The following is an 18,393-nucleotide window of genomic DNA, read 5'->3' as shown; positions in this document are numbered from 1 at the left end:
ACAAAATTCACTCTTTTAGTACAGAGTTACAACCTGATATACATTTAAATCTCTTCTAGTAAATGCAGAATATGGAATCTATAGCTAGACAAGAAAGACTATACTAAAATTTATTCTATTGTAGTGAAAAAACAATTCCTTAAGTTGACTGTTTTAGATTCATGGGCCACCCTAATGGGGAGAACTGTGAATTCATTGTGGGTAGGCTTGGTGTGAAAGGAATGAAAATGGAGTTAGGAATCACTGTCTATTTAACTCTTGGATAGTGTGAAGAACAATTTGGCTCAGCAGGCTAAGAACAGTGCTGCAGATCAAAGATGACTATACTGGTCCCAGTTAGGCTATAGATTTACTAGGTGGTCATTCACCTAGATATATGCTTCTGTAGCATGGTGGCTCAGCAGATGGAGAACTGACCTCGGAGCAAGGAAGAATTGTGTTCAGGACTTGTCACTTACTGTTTGACTGGGCAAACCAGAGAACCTCTCAGTGGCCTGATTGCTCTAAGACTGTAAAGTACAAATAAGTTGCTCATCTACATCTGTGGAGAGACTTGCTACACTATAATTCCTTCTACTGTGATTAAATAAAAAGTCTGGAATAGGTAGGTATGTATAGATATGTATCTATATATGTATGCACATGTGTATACATGTATATATACCTGTATACATGCACACCTATTATATATATCTACTATATATATATATACATATATTATATACCAATCTATAAAATATATAAACGTGTATATATTATAAATCTCTATACACATATGTATACACACATGTAGCATATCTATTATATAGATATACATGTATACACTTATAAATCACTATATATACACATACGTGTGTATTTAGAGAGAGATGGTTTATGAAAATACACACATACGTATATAACCCAAATAATAATTTCTCTGTGTCTCTCTCTATATAGATAGATAATCTCTCTCTCTCTCTCTATATATATGTATACACACACACACACACACACACACACACACACACACATATATATATATATATATATATACTATACACACATGCCCTATCCAACTTTGAATATAGGTCTGCATAAGTTTGCTATATAGTGAAGGGAGTTTCTTTATTGGCAATACCCTACAGCTGTGAAATCAGAGGCCTAGTCAAAATAAAAATCATTATCATTATAACAATAAAAATTTTAATAGATCTCATTTTTTCCAATTTGTGATCTCAAGTATTTATTCTCCCTCCCCACCATTACCCTACCCCACCCCCACTGCACAGCTTCCTCATGTCTACTTAGGGATATCATACTTACACCCTTTTCCTCAATGTCCTAAGGCTGCAAAATTGTTAAGCCTGAAGAATCATTTGTAACTGGAGATTAAATGCCAGATAGAATTGTGGAAGAAAAATTGAAAATGATACAAATGCAATTTCTAGCTAAATCAAAATACAATGCCTGAGTGATTTTTTTTTCCTTTTTAGATGAATAAAACTTATTACTGGGTTTTGAAAAATAAAGATTAGCATAATAGGCAGACTCATTTTCTCAGTAAAACTCTCTCCTAATCTAATACTGTCTTTTCTCCAGGTTGCATGGAAAAGTATCAAAATTGGTATCCTCATGTTTCCCTTTGGAAAAAAAAATGAACCTTTACCTGAGAATTCACAGCCTCTACTGCCCCTGTTTTGGTCGTTCTGGATATGATTAGAGTGTTATTTCAAAACTTGTGCCGTCAGCTCTTTGTAAAATCTACTCTTGACTGTTTCTTCAAGCAAGGACAGCGAGAGACTGGTTAAATGAAATCCAAAGATAGTGGAAATATTAATTTAAGCCTGTACTCATAACTCTAACTAGCCTATAGCCACAAGAACTTTGACTTTGGGCAGAATATTTAGACATGAAATTTTAACATACACATTTCTTTAGCAGAGTTAGAAACTGGCAGGGGAGTGGGAGCTCAAATATTGGCCTGGCCATGTAATGAGGAAGAGGAGGTATATCCCCAGTCTGCTGTGAAGGCAGAAGAGTTTAGGACATTCCTTCCCCTCCTCTCCATCTAAGAAAGAGGTTCACAATCTTCTTCTTCCCAGCACTCCTCCCGTCTTCCTTCATTACTAGGCCAACCAACCTATCTTCAATTTTAATTCATTAAGCAGAAATACTGCTCAAAGCACAAGTAAAAAATCCCAACACTCCCTTCCCTCCCACCATGCTGAACCTTTTCTGTGCATGGGACCCCAAATCCCATAGATTGGATTAGTTGTCTTCTGAGCTGTTTTCCAATTCTAAAATTCTATCCCCTTAGCCACAAGAGCGCCCAATTCTCTCTTCATTTCAGTTGAATTTGTCTTAATTACTTGGGCTAATTTCATATTATGAATCACAATCAATTTCTGTGTTTCTGCTAAAAAAATGGAATCTTCTTGAGGACAGAGATTGTTTCATTTTGGGCTGTGCATTCTTAGTGCTTTGCACAACAGGTTGTTGAAACATTGTTGAAAAACATCATCCCAATGTACAGACATACAGATGTTGTTAAACCTATTCTTGATACCATTCTAGTTTGTTTCCTGCTAGAACAGTCTGGAGGAACCAGGGTCACCTCTACAGTAAGATGTGGTAGCAGACCTTGGTTAAGTGGAAGCATGAGAAAAAAATAGAATAAATAAATAAAAACTTAGTGATAAATCTATTCTTTGCCCATTCATTCCAATCCCTCATTCATATAGTCTTTCGGAGCTGAAATATACTTTGTGACTGCTCTGGTGGAAATATCTGCAGATATGGTTAAATATTAAGGGAATGGGAGAAGTTTGGATATTAATGAATGAAGACTGGTGATGATGATGGTGATGATAATGATACCATGTATATAGCATTGTAAGGTTGCAAACTATTTTGTATATCTTATTTGATCCACTCAACAACCATGTGAGATAGGCACTATCTTTATCTCTGTGTTACAGATGAGAAGAATGAGGCTTGAAGAGGTTAAATGACTTGCCCGTGTTCATGCAGTTAATAAGTATTTGAGGCAAGATTTGAACTCAGGTCTCCCTCATATAAAGTATCACACTCTATTCTCTAAGCCCCACCTTGCTGTTCATAAGCGCACTGGCAGAACTGAGAAAAGTTAAACTCTGTGTCCCTTATCTGTTTCTTTACCCTATCATTTTTCAGTGAATTTTTCACTTTGATTGACATGGCTAAGTAAATCCATTAGTATTTATTAAGTGCCTCTAGTGTTTCCAAGTCAACCTCTTGTTTTAGTAAGTGCTATCTTTTCCAACATGTCCAGAATTGAACTTAACTTTCTTCCTAAACCCTGCCTAAGCCCTAGGCCCCCACAACTTTCCTGTTACTGTCAAAGGCAACATCATCCTTCCACACTCTTAAGCTTCCAACCTAGGAGCCATCTTGGACTCCTTACTATCTCTCACTCCCCCCACCCCCATATCTAAGCTGTTGCCCGGTATTGGTAGTCTCACCATACAACATCTGTTGAACATTTCTTTTTCTCTACTCTGATATTGCTATCACACTAGTGTAGGCTCTCCTGCTGGTGTGTTTGCCTTCCTCAAGTCTCTCCCCATTTCTGTTTATCCTTCCTTCCCTGGACAAAGGGATTATCCTGAAGGTGGTGTGACACCTCTCCTTACCCAATAAATGCTAGTAGCTGCCTATCACCTCTAGGATCTAATGCAGATTCTTTCTTGGCATTTAAACGTTTCATAACCTAACCCCTCCCCCTACGCTACCTTTCCTGTCTTCTTACTCTCCTGGCTGTTTCAGGAGCAAGATACTCCATCTCTTGGCTCTGGGCATTTTCTTTGGCTCTCTCCCCTCCCTGTAATCTTCTCCTTTCTCAACTCTGCCTTCTGACTTCCTTCAAGTCTCAACTAAAACCCCATCTTCTACACAAAGCCTTTTCAAATCACTCTGAAGTTTATGCCTTCTTTTTATTTCCTATTTACCCTGTAATAGATTGTTTGCACAAAATTGTTTGCTGTCTCTTCCGTTAGATTGTAAGCTCCTTGAGGACAGGGACTCTTCTGCCTCCTTTTGTATCTTTAATGCTTAGCACAGTACCTGGGACACAGTAGGTATTTAATAATATTTATTTATTGACTCACTAGAAGCCCTCTAGAGAACCAAAGAGAGAATAGCCTAGAGCCTAAAAGATTATCAAGCCTCTGGCAGGAAAGACAGAGAATCTATGTTCCTGGGAGAACTTTCCTACACTCTAATAGCACCCTCCTCTTTTCAGTTCTAGAATCAATGGTTAATGTTTTTCTATCTGCATGTGGTCAAGGAGAGGTCTCTCTCACTCCATTTCCCAAACCACAGGGACTGAGTTAGAAGAACCTACACAGAATTATTGTTCTATTCAGCCATTCCTTCAAAAAAAATTATTTCTTGAGTGCCCATTATATGCAGAGCTATGACTAAGATATAGCTAACAGGACTTGGTGTTGGGATGCTGACATAAGGTGTACTGGTGGTACACAATCCTCCACCAAGTGACCAGTAACCACATATTCTGTTGTCTTACCAGGGTGGGGTTCTAGGGAGACTGACATACCTCCACCCTGTTTTTAATAGCATCCTTAAAGTGGGGCTGTTCTCTGTGCCCCCATTCTTTCACCCCATGATTTTAATTTGTCCCGTGTATGATTTGGGCCAGTTATATGTCTGATTTTGCCAAAGGCCCTATCATAGTCACTGTGAGGGGTGAGGCAGATGTTTATGGAGTTGAGTAAAACACAATCCCTTCTGTTAAGGAGCTTACTATCAATCTAGTCAGGAAGATTAAGCAAGCACACAAATGATGATATGAGAAGTGCTGTAAGAGAAATAGAAGCTTTAGTGGTAGGACCAGCCAGGGCCTTGGTGGGAGTTTCTGTAGATAGCAGCTTTCTGCCTCATTGTTTCTCTGGTTGTCCATTGTAACTTTCTGGGCATAAAAGTGAAGTCTTATTGTACAAACATAGGTAATTGCCATTGATGTTGTAAACCTTTTCCAAAATTTGGGTACTGACACAATTCAGTTGTAGCATTTAGACTTTGCTTTCAGGCAATAATAATGTGCTTTTTAAATTAGCATCACTGTCTCTTCTCTTTGTAGGCCACAATAATAATGTGATACTTCCCACTCCCTACCACCTTACTCTTGGATGTAGATAGATGGCCACTTATTACCATGTCAATAAAAATCTGGCATCAATCATTTTTATTCTTTTAAAATATGTTCATCATATAAATTAAATACCATATATGACTTAAAAGGGCTTTTTATATCAGGTTATTAAGACTTTGATGTTGTGCTGAGGTATGGGATAGTAAAGACCTGGCTTTTTACATATATTAGAGTATGCCCTCAAGTACCCCTGAGACCTTCATGAAGGGAAAAAAAAAACTCAAAAAGAATTCCAGGATGAGGAAGACACTCCTTTTGGAAAATAGTCTCCATCTCAGGATACTTTAGAGATTAAATTATAGGATAGCCATTTTTGAAAATTAACTGTGGAGACATTTATGTGCTTAAAGATTGAATAGCACATGTATTTAGACATGAAATTAGTTTGTATGTCCATGAATACAAAGAAAAAGTTTTTTTAGGAAAATTGGTCAAGATATTTGTTAACTCACTGCTTCAATGAACTTCACACAGAATTTCTTAGAAAGAGCAATATGTTCCCCTTCCCCCAATTCCAAAAAGCCTTTTGTAAATGTCTTTACATAATGCCTGTTGTGCTCCTTAATTTTAAGAGGTATGTATTCATTTCAAAGAAGGACAAACACGTCCTTGCAGAGGTATCATATAGTGTGTAGGTTTTCTAAATGCTAATTAATTCCAACCTCCAACGCCTTACCTGCTGTTTAAAGGGCTGGCAGCTTGTATTCCTCACATGAATGACAGAAGTTTTGAACCTGTTTTACCTTAAAAGAAATAAAGAAATTAAATAAACTCTTTTTTCATGCAAATCACTGCCATTGGGAAGTGACAGCTGAAATGGGCTATGGATTGAAGGTTTTTTGAAAGCACCAACTTTGGGCTTGGTATTTGTGATCAGAAAGAGAAGAAGAAATAAGAATTGGTGACGAAGGATAGAGATTTGCTAGAATATTGGCAAAGTGAATCCTGAAGGAAAGGTTTTAAATGTCTAGTTATCCAAATTTCTACAAAGAAAACAAATGCTAAAAAAGCCAAATATTTTCAAACAAGTTGGATGGTAATCATTGGCATGTCCAACCCATACTCTATGCAAACCATTGGGAGTAATATACACATTCAGTTCATCATTTTATTCTACAAATCAATAAGTGGAAATACTTCTTTTTCTTTATATGGTTTGTTGCCCATTTAGGCATTGCATAATAATAATTGGAATCTATGTAGCAATTCAAACACATCTGGCATACCTAGTTCATGCTCTGTGCCTTCCTATGATTTAAAATTTAGAAGTTCTTTATGGACATTAACTTGTTTGAATCTCAAAATAATTATCACATATATTATTATCCCAAATTTACAGATGAGGAAACTTGAGTTTCATAGAAATTAAATGACTTGTCCATGGTCAACAGCTAAAAACTGTCATAGGTGCCTCTAGGTCTTCCTGACTCAATACTGTAGCACAGTATCCTGTCTATTATACCCTTATGTCTCTCTCCAAAAAATATTAAAAATCAAGTTTACTTTCTAATTGGGCATTTGCTCAAAGTGACCTGTGGCTAAGAACAATTCCAATTCTTGTTTTTTATCATGATCAGTGGGATCAGAAGTAAGTAGATTACTTCTAATAACAAAGTTGAGACTGCACAAGGAATATTATCTAAAAAAATAAAGATGTTCCCAGGAAGCTTTGGACAGGATTATTTAACCTGCTTGAAGGATCAACATCTCAGATATTAGTATGGGATTATCTGCTTTGTTTTGTGTGATGAAGCCCATGACTAGATTTCATCATTTTACTCTCAAGCCTACAAATGCTTATTCCCTTCCAAGCATACTATGGCTATAGATGAGTTGGAATCAATAAGTCCTTGCCTTCCTATACATGAACAAATATCCATATATCCATATACCTTCTGGACATTAAAATACTCATTCTGATTGTAAGTTTCACATTAGTAAAGAATTCAATTGACTGTCTCTTCAATGTTAATATTTTAGGATTGTTATCAGATGTTCATATATTTATAGATTATGGCATTAGCTTTGAAGTATTTTGGTTATTATTCATCTTGAAAAAATGCCAATTTGTTAATAGAAAATGGATTGCTATATTAAGAACTATTTTTATGCAAGATAAAATACAGATTCTTTCCTATCACTATGTAATTTTTTCATGCTTGTATTTTAAATATAAAATATAAAAATCAATATTTATGGCTTTATTTTAGGCTCATAATATCTAGGTTTAGAACATTAAGGTCATCTAGTTCAATTCTCTCATTTTATGAATGAGGAAACAGGCCTAAAGAACTTAAGTGAGTTGCCAAACATCTCACCCAATACTACTAACTATAAAAAAATTGTAATAGCTAGCATTTATTTAACACTTTAAAGTTACACATTATACATATTATTGTTTGTCGAAGACCATGACATCAGGCAGGTAATTCCACGGCATGCAAGTGAATTGGATTTAAGTGAAGGAGGGCTGTGCAAAGTCAGCAGCCTCACTTTTTCCTTTGGAGCCATCTAGGTCCAATGGCCAGATATAAATCAGGACAATTGGTGATGACCCAAGATGCAGTGGGGACATTGGCCTTTTCAAGCTAAAGTCTTTAACAGGTCTGAGTTTGATTTAGTCAATGCCCAATTAGGGATTAAGGCTTAATAAGAAATGAGGCAGAGAATGGCCTATATTATCTATGCTTAGATGTGTGTATTATATATTGTATACATATTTATTATTATAGATATGCTATCCATTATCTATACATATATGATCTTATTTCAGTCTCCCAACAGTCCTGGAAGATAAGTGCTATTATCCTCATTCTATAGTTGAGAAAGGTAGCTAGGTGGCACAGTGGATAGTGTGCTAGGCCTGAAGTCAGAAAGACTCATCTTCCTGAGTTCAAATCTGGCCTCAGAAATTTGTTAGCTATGTGACCCTGGGCAAGTCACTTAACCCTGTTTGCCTCAGTTTCTTCATCTGTAAAATGAGCTGGAGAAGGAAATGGCAAACCATTCCAGTATCTCTGACAAGAAAACCCCGAAGCAGGGTCAAGGAGAGTTGGACACCACTGAAAATGTCTGAACAACAACAAAATAGATGAGACAGCTGAGGCAGACACACAGCTATTAAGTGTCTGAGGCTGGATTTGAATTCAGATTTTCCTGACTTCAGGCCTGGCATGCCATTCAGCCATCTACCTACCTGCCTAGTAAGCAGAAGAGCTAAATGCAGTTTCTCTGACTCCTAATCCTCTATACCACCACAATTGACTTTAGTTTTGTTTTTTGTATAAAATGTTAAATAAGGATTGTAGACCTCAGTTGGGAAGGTTATATAATATTCTGGAGTTATTGTAAATGATTTCTTAGAGACTCATTCCAAAATAGGACAAATTTCAAAGACAATTGCAGTGCTGACTTCATAGCCAAGTGCATAGCTGATGTTGAATAACACGTGACTTTCTTAGCAGTCATTTTTGTTTGTTCCTAGGGTTTAACAGATATTTTTATATTGAAAGAAAATAGTGTAGTGATCCACGGAGCGTGTCAGGGTTAATAGTTTCACATCATTTCTCTTCTCCTTTCCTTATTCTGCCTCTCCCCATCACCCCCCAAAAAGTGAATTTTAATCTAGATGACAGAGAAGTGCAGATGGGACTAATAAACACTTTATGCTAGCTAAGACTATCATACTTCCCAAATATAAATTCACCGATACTGCTTTTGCTTGTTTTGAGGACAAGAAAGTCTTCCTAATGTAGCTTCATTCTATCTAGTCTCTGTGGGCAGAGGCAACTCCTAATTTACATTTCCCCTTGAATTGTTCATAGATTTGTGGGCATAGATACTTAGCTTGTCTGCAGTGACACTATGAGAGCCACTCTGTATTTCATTTTTTCCTTGTAGTCAAAGAGAATGTATATTTGGACAGCTCAAAAATAGTACAAGTTTGATCTCTTCCAGATGGCTGTAGCTGTAGCAATTCTCAGTTCATCTTATTTTGTGTCCTGTGCAGGATTTAGTGATGTTCATCTAAGCATCAAACTCATTATAAATCAATGGGAGCTTTGTAACCAATCAGCAAACTCATTTAGAGAGAAAGCTGGGAAATGGTCTTACCTACATAATGCTCCACTTAAAATACGATGTGTTCTCCTTTCACATGTGTTAGTAACACTGCTGACCCACTAACAGGAGATCCTGGCTTTGAATTGTTTGTCTAGTACTGATGATTGCTCTCTGCTTATCCATCCACACTGTCCTGAGTCAGCTGTATAGCTTATTTGGCATCAGAGGACCTGGCTTTAAATTCTAGTTTTGCTACTTAGTACCCAGGTGATTCTGGGCAAGTCACTTTTCTGGGTCTCATGTTCTTCATCTATCTAATGAGGCTCGGATTAGATAATCTCTAAGAGCCCTTCTAGCTTTAAATCTGTGATCCTAGAAACTAATGACCAAATGCATACTAAGATTAGAGGTACAGCTGTTGGCTGTGGAACAGACCATAGTACTTGAACTTTTGATTGGCTAAGTATGAGATAGTAACTCAAGTGTTGCTCTGAAGTTTTAACTAAAACAATTAGGACCCCAAGAACCAAGGTTAGTCCTTTTAGAGAAAGTGTGGGCCTATGGTTGTAACAGGCAACTCTTCTAGAAGTTAAATTTGATCTTTCAGGTGTTATTATATGTGAAACAATGAGCATACAAACATCAGAATTAACCTTGCTCTGACTTTATTTTCCTCCTTTTCCAGTCTCAACTATGTTACTAGTAATTTCATTTCTACATCATCCTCTGCTGTCCAACCCTTTGCCTCATTACCACTCTGCACCTATCCCTAACCCCATCAGTATATATCCATTGCCAAAAATCCAACTCTGGATTACATCCTCTATGTGTCTCCTCCCTTCCTTCTCATATGCTGCTGGATGGAGCTGGAGGAAGTCATAAAACCAATCCAAGTGGGTACATTACAAATTTTATTCTTCCTTAATTCATTACCTATCCCATTCCCCACAAAAACTATATCAAGCCTCCTTTTCTCTTCTCTCCTCAAGTTTCCCTCATTCATTCCCCCCCCATCTCCTCATTCTTTAGTTCAGGATTTCTTAACTTGGGTCTGTGAACTTAAAATATATGTAGTTATATTTCAACATATTGGATTATTTTGTATTCTTAAGAATTTTATCTTATGCATTTAAAATTTTTGTCCTAAGAAAGGATGTATAAGTTTTACCTAATTGCCAAAGGTATCTATGCAAGAAAAAGATTAAGAAACATTGTTCTACTGAGAAAAATAAAACTATTTTTCTGTGAGCTTCCTCTTCCCCTTTTCTCTTCTGCTCCACTCTCTCCCCTTTTCTTTTAGTTTCTGATGAAGAGGTGACTGTCTGTTTTGCAAATCCAATTTTTTTACATCTCTCCTTGATCCCATCTCCTTCCATCTTCTCTGGCAGATTTCTCACTCAATAATCTCCATTTTCTCTAATTTTCAATTTCTTCCTATTATTTTCAAACATCTCCAAGTGTTGCCATCCTTTAAAAACCTTCCCAATATGTGCTATCCTCTAAAGACATAATCATGTATTTCTTTTCCCCTTCACAGACAAATTTAACTCAAGTCACATCAACAAGCATTTATTAAGCACTTACTATGTGCCAGGCACATTGCCAAGGGGGGTGGCATGCAAATATAACCAAAGGAAAAGCAGTCCATGCCCCTAAGAATTTTATATACTAGTGGGAAAAAAAATGTGTGAAAGCTAGCTGAAAAATTGAGGAAGGAGGAAAGGTGAAGATTTCCATTTGAGGGGGCAGTTAGGTGGCACAGTGGATAGAGCACCGGCCCTGAAGTCAGGAGGACCTGAGTTCTAATCCGGCCTCAGACCCAACACTTGACACTTACTAGCTGTGTGACCTTGTGCAAGTCACTTAACCCAATTGCCTAAAAAAAAAAGCCAAAAAAAAAAGATTTCCATTTGAGAGCATGGCTGCAAAGTACAGAGAGTGAAACATAACTTGTTTTGACCTTTCCTCAAAATGGAAGTCCTGAAAAGATCTCAGCAATGGAAGAAGGCCATGTGTGCACAGAGAGAAGGGAGCTGAAGCATGACGGAAAATTCCAGAGAGTAAAGAATAGTTGGTCCAGAACCTTCTTCAAAATGGGAAATACTATTTATTTATTAAACTACTTTCCTCTCTGCTCATTCCTCAACCCTTTGCAATTTAGCTACTGTTCTCATCACTCAATTTTAACTGTTTTCTTCAAAATTTCTAAAAACTTCTTAATTACCAAATTTGATGGTCTTTTGTTAGTCCTTAACCTCTCTTCCCTATTGAATATTGTTTGCCACCTTCTGTTCTCTAGGTTTTTGTGAAACCATTTTCTCCTGATTTTCCTCCTATCTTTCTGACTATTCCTTTGTCAATCTTCTTTTCTGTCCAATCACTTGAAACACACAGTTATCTATAGGTATTATCTAAGGCTCTATATTGAGACCTCTTCTCCTTTGTTTCAACAATATTTTTCTTGATTACCTTATCAGCTGCTATGGATTTAATTATCTCCATGCAGATGACTCACAAATGTACATATCCAGCCCATTATGGGACCCAATCACCATTCCAACATTTGCTATTTCCAAACTCTCAGAACCATAGACTTTTGGTGGTGAAAAGGAACTCACAGGCCATTTCATTTAGTCCAATACATGGCTAACCTATCTATAACACACCTGACAAATACGCATCTAGTTTTTGTGTGAATATCTCTAGTATTGTATTTTCCTTCGCCATTAATCTATATTTCTTCATTGCCTATTCTGAGTGCCCTGAACATCTATGACTTGAGACCAGCTGAGGAGCTGAAATGCCATCAAGGAGTACTAAGATGGTTTATTTCCCCCCCCCCCATAAATTTTCATCTCCAAGTGGAATTTCTAAAATGTAGCTCTAATGGATTGGCATTCAGTTATCTAAAATTCACGAGTCAAAACTTGGAATCATTTTTCTAGATTAGGTCTTTCAAAAAAGTTGATAGTGGAAGACATAGGCATATATAATGGCCAAGTGCAAAGGATACTCATTAATGGCTTGATATCAGTTTGGAATGAGGTGGAATGCCCCAGGGATATGGGAGTGTCCTTGTGATATTTAACATTTCTATCAATGACTTGGATAAAACTGTAGATAACACACTGAGAGAGATATCTAAGACACTGGATGATAATCAGGATTCAAAAAAATCTTAACAAGCTAAATAAAATTGAGCCAAATTAAGTAACATGAAATTTAATATAGATAAATTTAGTTTTATACTTGGTTCAAAACTCGAATTTCAGAAGTACAAGATAGAGAAAACACAACACAGTGCCTGGTACACAGTAGGAACTTAAATGTTTATTGTATTGTACAGCTAGACCACAGTTTCTCTAAGCAAAATCTGGGAATTTTAGTAGATTATAGTCTCAATATGAGACAGGAGTCTGCAACCAAGAAAGCTAATACAGTCTTAGATTCCATTGAAATATATAATATCCTGGAGTGATTGTCCTCAGACATTGTCAAGTTGCATATGGAATATTGTGTTTATTTCTGGAAGCCATATTATAGGATAACTGTTGACCAGCTAGACAGGGTTTAGAAGAGAGCAGGGAGTGTGGTGAATGCCTTTGACCCTTCCAGATAGATTAATTGAAAAACTGGAGATAGTTAAAGTCTTTTGGAGAAGATGTGTGTGTGTGTGTGTGTGTGTGTGTGTGTGTGTGTGTGTGTGTGTGTAAAGCTGTCTTCAAGTGTTTAAAGGGCTGTGAACTGAAATGGGATTAGATTTAATAGCTTGAGTTCAGAATGCAGAACTAGGGGTAGCGGGTAGAAATTGAAATGAGGCAAATACAGGCTTTATGTAAAGAAAAACTGTCTAACAATTAGGGTTATCTAGGAGTGGAATGACCCTCGGGAGATATAATCATAGATTTAGAGCAGGAAAGAAACTTAGAAACTATCTAGGGCAAATTTGTCATTTTTGTAGATGAGTAGACTGAGAGGCTAGGTGATTTACCCAATGTTAACAGAGGTAGTAAGTGTCATAGCCTTTGTTCCATAGTTTTTCTGTCATTAGACATCTGCAAGAAAAGACTGAATTACCACTTATCAGATATATTCTAGAGATAATTATTCTTTAGGTAGGGGTTTGGACAAAATGGCCTTTGAAGTTTATTCCAACTCTGATATGCTGTGATTCTGTAATAGAATGCCAAAGCATTGGTGTAAGCCAATGGTGCTGTCCACCAGGGGAAAAAATTACGGCTTCTCAGACTTGGAGTGGGTTTTAGACATCAGTTGTTTATATGAGACAACTCTTGAAGCTGTTTAAATAGGTGCCTCCTCTAAAAAAAATGTCTGGAAGTGATAAGCATGATTTTCTTGAAAAATCTGGCTTGATATGTGTATATGTAGGTAGCGTAGGAGCTATTTTTTATCCCTTAGGTTATCTGTAACTTGCCAATGGTTATGATTTTAATAAATTGCTATTTTTCTTTCCATCAAATTAATTTTACTCTGCCATCAAGATATCAGATTGCAGCCTTGGTTCCAACTAATTGTGCATGGAATTTGCATGATTTTTGGAAACTCAAGCAAAAGAAAATGGAAATTTGGTTTCTTAGATCCAGCTACTTTCTGGGTATGTCTCACATCAGTCTGATTTTGTTTGATTACAAGAGCCAGAGTTCATGCTCAAGTATAGAAAAATTGGGGTGTAATATTGCTATCTGATTTTTTCAAAGGAAATAAAGTTTAGTTGTGTTACTAAAATTCCATTCTAGTGCATTTGAAGTAATAAGAACCATTCTCAGACAAGATGGCTTGGAGTTTTTAATTAATGTTTTCAGTTTGTTTGAAGTTGGGGATTTGGACTATTAGTATGCATTCTGAGTTTATCTGCTGCTTTTTACCTCAAATCTATCTGCTACAGAATGCCACAACTTGTTATTAACATGTTAGCTGGATCAACACAATGTTTCATCATTAGCTGTCCATAAAAATAAGTGCTGATGTGATGCTTCATTGCTGATATATTAAGTTTTTAGTACCTGTACTCATCATTAGAGTTCAATAGTTAAGTAGATCAGTGACTTCATTAATATAGTCACCTCTTCCATGGGAACAGATTGTAACTCATTTGTGCTTTTCTATCTTATTAGGCCTCTTTCATGTCTTTCTGTAAGTCACAGATTAAAAAAAAATATGATTACATTTGCTATGTTTGCTAAAAATTTGCACCATATATATTAGTCACTCCATTCTACATTTGTTTGTCTGCTTTCAATTCTACAGAAGAATATGTCTTCATGCTGAGTACCCCCTGGTCCTCATTCCCATTTTCCAGCCTCCTTTTGTGTGTTCTCCCCCTATTTTATTTTAAGCCCCTTGAAGGAAGAGACTGTTTTTTTTTTCTTCCCCTAGTGCTTAGCACAGTGCTTGGCACACAATAGTTTCTTAATAAATGTTTAGTGAAATGGATTGGATATATCAATAAGGATACTACATCTGAATGTCACATGCATTAAAAAAACCAAACATATTGTCAGTTATCACCTAAAGGCAGTGATGAGGTGTTGATTGTCAAATGCTGTTTTAAAAATATCTCTTCTTTGCATTATTCTTTTGTTGTTATTTTTTAGTTGTATTAGAATTAAAATATTAGGATTAGAATAGGGCATAGGGAATGGGACATAGCTATTTTGTTTTAACTGTAATTTTTTAGATAGGAGGGAAACAATGGTAGTAAAGAGATATCAGAGCAAATGCTATTTAATTTTTGCATCATGGACCCTTCTGAAAGTCTGGTAAAGCCTATGGACTCCTTCTCAGTATTATATTTTAAAATGCATAAAATAAATTATGTAGTATTACAAAATAAGGTGAGTATATTCAAATATAGTTATCTATCTATCATCTATCTATCTATCTATCTATCTATCTATCTATCTATCTATCTATCTATCTATCTGTCTGTCTATCTATCTATCCATCTATCTTCATATCTATATAAAGTATATGGACCTACTGTTAAGAACTGCTAGATTAGATTGGGGCAGCTAGGTGACGCAGTGGATAGAGCACTGGCCCTGAAGTCAGGAGGACCTGAGTTCAAATCTGACCTCAGACCAAACACTTGACACTTACTAGCTGTGTGACCCTGGGCAAATCACTTAACCCCAATTGCCTAAAACAAAACAAAAAAACTTCTAGATTAGAGAAAAAAAACTGGAAAAACAAGTTATAAGTAGGTCATAGTATGGGAGTGGTATTTTCTTAAAGGAATTTTTGGAAGTGTTTATAGTAGGTGCTTAAGAAATGTTCATTGATTGATTTTTAGTGCAAAGTATACAACATATAAGAGATCTGCTTAAGTCATTCTTTAATTCTTCCTTACACAGTGGAATTGACTATGGGTTCACAAAGCCTTTGCTTGTATTGCACAAACTCTGACAGATCCTAGCAAGCTAGAAAGCTTTTGAGCATGGTGCCAGTGACAGACTGTATATGTGTGGTGTTTGAGGATCAGCCCACAGAAGTGTGGAGAGGTTCACAACCAGAATGGCTGCAGGGTAATAGATTTTTTTCAGCTGTGGCAACACTGAAAGAATTCCTACTATGCTGTACCAGGATTGTGATCTGCAGCAGTGGAAAGAGAGACAATTCCCATGCTAATGAAATCCTAAATCCTTGAACAATTAAATGTAAAAAGTGGGATGGGGGAAAACAAGGGAAAAACCATGGATAAAAACAATATATCAGAGTTTCCTATGTAAAGTTGATTTTGTTTACTTTTTTTTAAGTCTCTGACCTCATAAAATATAAAGTGCTTCTATCCACCTTGTAGAATTCAAAGATTTAATTGTGAATTTAATTTATTCCTTTTTAAATAAAAGTATAAGAAGGAGAGCTTGTGGTCTCATTTATATACCATCTATAGTTACAGTTTTAGCATTAAAATATTTTCCATTGCTTTGGTATTAAAATATTTTCCCTTCTCAGAATTCCTGAAGGTGTGACCAAAGACTTCAAGTATTATGGGTCTTCCTGAAACCAAACAAATAATTGTACCAACAACAACAAAACCCTTTTCATTTTGTAGGAAAGACTTATTATCTTCTGATCTGTAAAACTGGAATTCTGTAGTTTAGTGAAGTACTTAATGCTAGTCAATGTAGAGATAATAATTGACATCTTGACATTCAGTTAATAAATGCTTATTAATTGCCAACTAGTCAATTTTGAGTTCAAATCTGGCCCTAGGCATATACTAGTTGTATGACCCTGGGCAAGTCACTTAACCTCTGCCTCAGCTCCTCATTTGTAAAAAAGGGGCACATAGGAGAAGGAAATGGCAAACCACTTTAGTATCTTTGTCATGAAAACCCCATGGACAGCTAAGTAGCACAGCAGATAGAACTTGGAATCAGGACTCATCTTTATGACTTCAAATCCAATCTCAAATACTTACTAGCTGTGTGACCCTAGACAAGTCACTCAACCCTGTTTGCCTCAGTTCTTCATCTGTCAAATGAACTGGAGAAGGGAATGGCAAAAGATTCAGAATCTTTGCCAGGAAAATCCCAAAACGAGGTCATGAGGAGTTGGACATAATTGAAATGACCAAACAACAACAAAATGAACTTTGGGCAAGTTACTTACCTATCTTGAATATTTAAACACTACTTCCAGCCCACAAACATTCATACTATGTAACTCCTAACAAGTCTTCCCACAAATCTTCTGCAAGGTTTCTACCCTATGTCCTGATTTTTTTCCTAATTATCTTTTAACATTACATAGATACCATTGGAACATTTAAGCTTCACATATGTTGTTCCTTGATCTGACTATTTAACCAGCATACTTCCTTGTCTAATCATATATCTCTCTGATGAAAGCCTTTATACCATTTTCTGTGGGTTTTTTTGTTGGCAATATGTTATAGTCTAGTCATGCTAACCATGTACCTTTCTATTACCTTATGGATGGCCTGAAACGTTAGTTACTCATGGTATTCTATAATAGAATATTGTTATTAAAAATATGATACTTTTTGAGGAAGAGCTAATGGTCATTAAATGTACTATACACTTTTCCAAAGGCAGTCCAACCCGCTCTTCTCTTCATGTTCAGTTTGGGGCCCATTGTTCACCATCTATTCTCAATGTCTTTCCAAGGTAATATGTACTGGTGGATTGTCCTTCCAACTGCCTGTTATCATCTGGTATAATAGACATTCTTCATTCACTTAGTTTGTTCTGTGGGGATAGTTAGGTAGAAGTCTTTGGAATAATTTTTTTCTTCATTACATATAAAATGGAGATAATACAGTACTGTTGTCAAGATCCAATGTAAAGCGGTTAGTATCTGTAAATCAAATCAAGCCAGCTATGGTATATCTAGTACTGTGGCAAAAATAACAGAAGTACAAGATACATTGTCTTTTTTCTATATTTTCATATAAGATTGTCAACTCCACCATGTCCTAAAGGTGTATTGAACTCATGTTTAATTTGATGAATATTATTTTTAAGGGAAAAAATATCTTATAGTTTAGTTGTCAAACATTTTGTGCTCATTGGGTATTCTCTTCTTTATTCTGTCATGTGACAAACTGCAACCAACATGGGTGTTAAAAGAAGCTAATTAAATAGTAGCTAGATGTAAAAACCAGTATATGAAATTAAGAGGGAAAATATGTCTTTATTTTCTCTTTTATGTGGCTTCTAGATATGAAGAATTAAGAAAAGTGGTTTCAGTTTTATAATTTTTTAAAGTTACAACACTAGAAATCTTTGGATTATTGAAGGATGCATAAGATACTAATAGAATCACATGCAGCTAATTTACACAGTGTTGAATGATCTCTGTGTGATATTAGGCACCATCTCCACATTTCTTACATTTTACAATAGATTGAACACATATTCATTAGGTATTACATTCTATTCTGTTAACAAGCCTGAATTTGGGGTATTTTATTTCATTATAAAGTTTATGTTTTGGAGCTCATGAGCTGTTTTTCTTGTATCCTTCCTACAGGTTTGGCTCATCACCCTTACTAGTCATACATAACTTAAAAAAAATTTTTTTTGGTAATTTTGTATGTTATTTGTTATTCATAATACGTTGCAGCCTATTTAAGTCTACCATGTGGTGTTTTT

General features: G+C 36.0%; 1 protein-coding gene and 1 long non-coding RNA gene across 7 annotated transcripts in view; one reads left to right on the top strand and one right to left on the bottom strand.

The window, feature by feature from the left end:
• The window catches only part of MACROD2 (mono-ADP ribosylhydrolase 2), a 2,138,630-nt gene that overhangs the window by 873,289 nt on the left and 1,246,948 nt on the right, over positions 1–18,393 (top strand). The gene's annotated exons all lie outside the window — the stretch shown is intronic.
• Positions 1,688–18,393, bottom strand: part of LOC110208332 (uncharacterized) — a 47,156-nt gene continuing 30,450 nt past the window's right edge. Inside the window, exons 2-3 of the long non-coding RNA XR_002324462.2 lie at positions 5,868–5,934; positions 1,688–1,782 (exon numbers count right to left, since the gene is read on the bottom strand). This is a non-coding gene — a long non-coding RNA (uncharacterized LOC110208332). The remainder of the gene's footprint in view (positions 1,783–5,867; positions 5,935–18,393) is intronic.

The sequence above is a fragment of the Phascolarctos cinereus genome, unplaced genomic scaffold, assembly GCF_003287225.1.
Source record: "Phascolarctos cinereus isolate Bilbo 61053 unplaced genomic scaffold, phaCin_HiC Scaffold_2;HRSCAF=192, whole genome shotgun sequence".
Lineage (NCBI taxonomy): Eukaryota > Metazoa > Chordata > Mammalia > Diprotodontia > Phascolarctidae > Phascolarctos > Phascolarctos cinereus.
Note: the sequence above shows the minus strand (reverse complement) of the source record. Positions and strands in the feature narration are given on the sequence as shown.